At 36.7% G+C, this 6,208-nt stretch overlaps 1 non-coding gene across 1 annotated transcript; it reads right to left on the bottom strand.

Annotated features, from left to right (window-relative positions):
* Positions 1 to 575: 575 nt before the first annotated feature.
* On the bottom strand, positions 576 to 648 carry LOC143652895 (small nucleolar RNA SNORD107). Its single transcript, XR_013160941.1, has one exon. It is a non-coding gene; the product is annotated as a small nucleolar RNA SNORD107 (small nucleolar RNA).
* Between the last annotated feature and the right edge of the window lie 5,560 nt (positions 649 to 6,208).

Below are 6,208 nucleotides of genomic sequence, written 5' to 3' on the forward strand. Positions count from 1 at the left end.
TCAAATACATTTCACCAAGGAAGCAAATGCAAAATTCCTAAAGCTTGTTAATGCTTTTGCTTTCATTCACTTAGGATTTCTTAAAAATCTATTTGATGACAGGCTCTGTACTGGTTGATCAACAGCATACAATTGAAGAAAAAATATCAATTGTCCTCAAATACAAACAGTATTCATGTAAAGGCATTTAAGCACATTCAGTGTTCCAAAATATAAGTTCCATTAGTATTTGTTTCCTTCCTTCCTGGACAGCACTTAAAACCCTAGAACTCTGGCAGTCATTTTTTGACCCAAGAAGTGGTAGTCTCATTTTAAGTAAGGGACATATCCAAGTTGGTGGCCATCTCACCGAATGCGTGTTCCTCCTGTGATCCAAGGAAGAGCTTCTGCTTTGCTTTCAACAATATATAAAATAAAAAAAAAAATAATTAGCTCAGAATATTTAAAAAAATAAAAGATATTTAAGGAACAAGCAGAGTACAATTTTACACTTGCCATTTCTAGTTTTTTCATATTTTCTTATGTTGAGTGTTACTGATAATATGCTCTGAAACTTTAGTGAGGCTCACTGACTGGATTTCAGAGTGTCATTTAAGCTCAAATTTTAATATCACTATGTTCAAACAAGGTCCTGTGTCATCATGAATCTAGCCAAGGCCTCTACAATAAATTCCTATTTTTCTTTACAAGGTTATTTTACCTGGTTTTCAATTCCATTGAAACACTATTTGAAAGGACCCACACTGAAGTCAGGTCAGCAAATTCAGTACTCAAATTCTCTTCCCTTCAAAGTCATCACCTACATGGACAAAAGTATATCACAGAAGACTGAAAAAGGTGCAACTCATAAATATCCCATTTCAGGCTGAGATGTCATTCTACCACTACAAAAACATTCCATGATAGCACTGCTTTACTTACTTAAAAAATGCATACACTGAGCATTTTTTTGCATTTACATAAGTAGCACTGTTATCAAATTATAATTTCTATTACAAGTAAAAATTTGTAAGAAACAGGCATCAGTACATTAATTACAAGACTCCTAAATCTAAACTCCATTTCACGAGACCAATAACTCTATGGAGGAGTCTACCTAAGTGACTTAAAAATAATTTTGCATTGAGTCGTTTACCTAACATATATAAATATAGAAAACCAGAATTCAAACAAATTATAAGGTAGCATAACTATTAAATCCCAGAATTCTACTTGAAACTGTTCTGTAAATCACAATGAAAACCCAACCTATAGTGAATAGTTAACATAATGAAATCATAGTTAATAAATGTGTATATACACACCATCTCATTTTACTTCTTTTCACAGATAAGGCATTTTTTTACAAATTGAACGTTTCTGGCATGTCTATAGGGAACAAATCTATTGGCACCATTTTTCAAACAGCATGTGCTCAGTTCATGTCTGTGTCACATTTTGGTTATTCTCACGGTATTTCAAACTTTTTCCTTATTATATCCTGTATGGTGACATGTCATCTGATGTCACTATTGCAATAGTATTGGGGCGCCACGAACCACACCCAAGTGAACTTAAATCATTAAATGTTGCGTGTGTCCTGACTGATCCATCGCCAGCAGTTCCCTGATCTCTCTCCTTCTCCATTCCAAGCCACAATACTACTGAAATTAGGTCAACTAATAACTCTCCAGGTGAAAAGAAGAAGTGTTCAAGTAAAAGAAGAGTACTATTAACTTTTAAATCAAAAGCTAGAAATGATTAACCTTAGTGAGGAAGGCATATTGAAAGCCAAGACAGACCCAAAGCTTAGCCTCTTAAGCTAAACATTTAGCCAAACTGTGAACAGAAAGGAAGTATTCTTGAAGGAAATGAAAAGCACTACTCCAATAAACCCACAAATAAGAAAGCAAAACAGCCTTGTTGCTGATATGGAGAAAATTTTCGTGGTCTGATTGATCAAACCAGCCACAACATTTCCTTAAGCCAATAGTTAATTCAGAATAAAGCCCTAACTCTCTACAATTCTATGAAGGCTGAGAGATGTGAGGAAGCTGCAGAAGAAGTGTGAACCTAACACAGGTTGGTTCATGAGATTTAAGGAAAGCAGCCATCTCCTTAGCACAAAAATGCAAGATGAAGCTACAAGTGCTGATGCAGAAGCTGCAACAACTTATCCAGAAGGTCTAGCTAAGAAAACTGATGAAGGTTTTGAATAAAGTTATTTAAAATGCAGAGTATAAATGAAACAGCCTTCCCCTGGAAGAGCATGCCATTTCAGACTCATAGAGAAGTCAATGTCTACTTTAAAATCTTCAAAGGACAGGGAGACTCTTTTGTTAGGGGCTAACTCTTTTGTTAGCACCTAGTGACTAAGTTGAAACCAATGTTCATTTACCATTGCAAAAAAATCCTAAGATCCTTAAGAATTACAGTAAATCTACTTTGCCTGTGCTCTATAAATGGAACAACAAAGCCTAGGTGACAGCACACCTATTTGAAAGCACACCTTTTACAACACAGTTGACTGAATATCTTAAGCCCAATGTTGAGACCTATTGCTCAGAAAACCTTTCAAAATATGGCACTTATTGACAATGACCCTGGGCACAAAAGAGCTCTGATGGTGATGTACAGTGAGATTAATGTTATTTTCATGCCTGCTAACAGAACATCCATTCTGCAGCCCATAGAACAAGGAGTAATTTTGACTTTCAAGTATTACTTAGCGTGTATATCCTAAGGTTACAGATGTCATTGACAGCCAATGCTCTAATGAATCTGGGCAAAGTTAACTGAAAACCTGGAAAGCACTCACAATTCTAGAGGCCATTAAGAACATTCACGATTCATGGGAGACAGCAAAAATAAAATATGAACAGGAATTCGGAAGAAGTTGATTACAACCCTCATGGATAACTTTGAAAGGGGTCCAAGACTTCAGGGGAGAAAGTAACTGTGGATGAGACAGAAATAGAAAGAGAACTAGAATTATAAGTGGAGCCTGAAGATTTTGACTGAATTGTAGCAATCTCACATAAAACTTGAACAGATCAGTTATTTCTTATAGATGAGAGCAAAATTAGTGGTTCCTTGAGATCTACTCCTGGTGAAGATGCTGTGACATGACAAAGATTTAAATGTATTTACATAAATTTAAGTTTGGTAAAATTTTAAAACTTTAACTTTTGTGTGAGACTAAAATAAAACATGTTTCTTTGGTACAAAATTTATCTTTTGACTAGTTCATTTCCTAGTACGTGGACAGTTTAAATGAACACCGAGTACATGGAAGCTTGATTTGGGCATGAGATTTTTGGAGGTTTATCCAGAGTGATGCCCCGATAAATTCCAGTGATTTGAACAGTGAATAAAAAAGTATCTGCAAAGTCCCCTTGGGGAATGGCAAGAAAGGGGGAAAATTCAACTTTCTCATGTGAAGAATTCCCAATATTCTCACAAGATGTAGGGACAACGAAAGTAATAGGCCAAACACTCATCTTGGGGGTTGCGCATATGAAACTTATCCCCACAAAGGATAGGCTAAGCCTACTTAAAATTAGGTCTAAGAGCCAACCCCAGAGAACCTCTTCTGTTGCTCAGATGTGGCCCCTCTCTCTCTCTCAGCCAACATGACAATCAAACTCACAGCCCTCTCCCTCTCTACGTAGGTGCTGTACTTTGCTAGCTGCCCGAATGCAAAATACCAGAAACAGAATGGCTTTTAAAAAGGGGAATTTAATAAGTTGTTAGTTCATGGTTCTAAGGCCGAGAAAATGTCCCAATTAAAACAAGTTTATGGAAATGTCCAATTAAAGGCATTTATCCAGGGAAATATACCTTGGTTCAAAAGAAAGCTGATGAAGTTCAGGGTTTCTCTCTCAAGTGAGAAGGCACAAGGCAAACACAGTCAGGGCTTCTCTCTCAGCTGGAAGGGCACATGGTGAACACAGCATCGTCTGCTAGCTTTCTCTGCTGGCTTCCGGATTCGTGAAGCTCCCCAGGAGGCGTTTTCCTTCTTCATCTCTAAAGGTTGCTGGCTCGTGGACTCTCTGCTTCATGGTGCTGCAGCATTCTCAGCTCTCTCCGAATCTCTCATTCTCCAAAATGTTTCCACTTTTATAGGACGCCAGTAAACCAATCAAGATCTACCCAAATGGATGGAGACACATCTCCCCTAATCCAGTTTAACAACCGCTCTTGATTGGTTTACATCTCCAGGGAGATGATCTAATTACAGATTCAAACATACAGCATTGAATAGGGATTATTCTGCCTTTACAAAATGGGATTTTGATTAAAACATGGCTTTTCTAGGGTCCATACATCCTTTCAAACCAGCACAGTAGGACATGACTCCCAGGGGTGAAAACCTCCCTGGCAACGAGGGAGACAGAAATCCTAAAATGAGCTGGGACTCAGCATCAAGGGACTGAGAAAATCTTCTTGACCAAAAAGGGGAAGAGAGAAATGAGACAAAATAACGTGTCAATGGCTGAGAGATTCCAAACAGAGTCGAGAAGTTATCCTGGGAAGTTATTCTTACACATTACATAGATATCACCTTTTTAATTAAGGTATAATGGAAAGGCTGTATTGAACTGCCTGAAAATGTAGAGCTGTATGTTCCAGTAGCCACATTTCTTGAAGATGATTGTTTAACAATATAGGTTTTGCAATGTGACTATGTGATTGTGAAAACCCTGTGTCTGATGCTCCTTTTATCTACCTTATGGACAAATGAGTAAAACATATGCATTAAAATAATTAAATAATAGGAGGAACAAATGTTAAAATAAATTTAGTAGATTGAAATGCTAGCAATCAATGAAAGGGATGGTAAGGGGTATAGAAAAAGATAGAGGAAACAAAGGCTAAAATATATTGGGTATATGGAATATCAGCAGTCAATGAGAGGGAGGGATAAGGGTATGTATGAATTTTTTTCTTTTTCTTTTTACTTCTTTTTCTGAATTGATGCAAATGTTCTAAGAAATGATCATGATGATGAATATACAACTATGTGATGATATTTTGAGTTATTGATCATATATCAAGAATCGAATGATCATATGGTAATAACATCTGTTTGTGTGTTATGTTTAAAAAATTTTTTTAATTAAAAAAAACTAATTGATAAAGCAGTGGCAAGATTTAAGAGGACAGACTCCAATTCTGAAAGAAGTTCTACTGTGGGTAAGGTGTTATAAAAACAACACTGCACGCTACAGAGAAATGTCCTGTGAAAGACTCAATTGGTTGGGTGAACTTCAATGTTGTCTTATTTTAAGAAATTCCCAAAGTCACCACAACCTTTAACAATCCTATTCAGTCAGCAGCCAACAAATTTGAAGCAAGACCCTCTGAGAAGGAAAATAACATGACTAACTGAAAGCTCAGATGGTTAGCATGTTTTAGCAATAAAATATTTTTTCATTAAAGCATGCACACTGGTTTTTTAGACATAATGTGATTACACACATAATAGATTACAATTTAAACAAAACTTCTATAATTGGGAAACCAAAAAATTCCTGAGAGTTGCTTTACTGCAATATTCTTTTGTTGTGGTCTGGAACCAGGCCTACAGTATCCCTGAGATATGGCTGTACCCTAAAAATCAGGAAGATGTTGCCCAGACTTGTTTTCAACGAGATGTACCCATACAAATGCAGGAGTGTAGAAAGAATTCTAAATAACACCAGGAAGTTAGTCCCATGAATGATTGAAGACCATTACGTCCCTCATGGAACCCTGCAAACACTTAGATCCATCAGTAACAAAAGATTCACATCCTATATGCAACTGTTTGAAAATCTACGTTGTTATGTAACATGGCCCACAAACACTGAATGTTCTCAAAAAAGTCAAGGAAGTTCTAGACTGAAAAGAACGCTATCACCAACCAAAACAGCCATTAGAAGCAAGCAGCCTGCAAAATCTAGAATTCTTGTCACTCATACCTTTAACTTATAATTCAGGCCACGTTTAAGTAAAAAGTCTTAAATAATAAGTATTCTCCTGCCAAAATCTGAGGACCATTCACATCACCAGACCAACATGAAGTGGCTCTCCACAGCCAACTGGGCAGAAAACCCAGTGCCTTACATATCATGCACATACTGTTTCTAGAGAAAAGTATAAGTCATATAGTCAATTTTGTATTAACAGAGTGGCTGTGCTTTCAGAGATCCAGATAAAGTACTTTGGAAGGTTTTCCTTTTAAACA

The sequence above is a fragment of the Tamandua tetradactyla genome, chromosome 12 (assembly GCF_023851605.1).
Source record: "Tamandua tetradactyla isolate mTamTet1 chromosome 12, mTamTet1.pri, whole genome shotgun sequence".
Classification (NCBI taxonomy): Eukaryota; Metazoa; Chordata; class Mammalia; order Pilosa; family Myrmecophagidae; genus Tamandua; species Tamandua tetradactyla.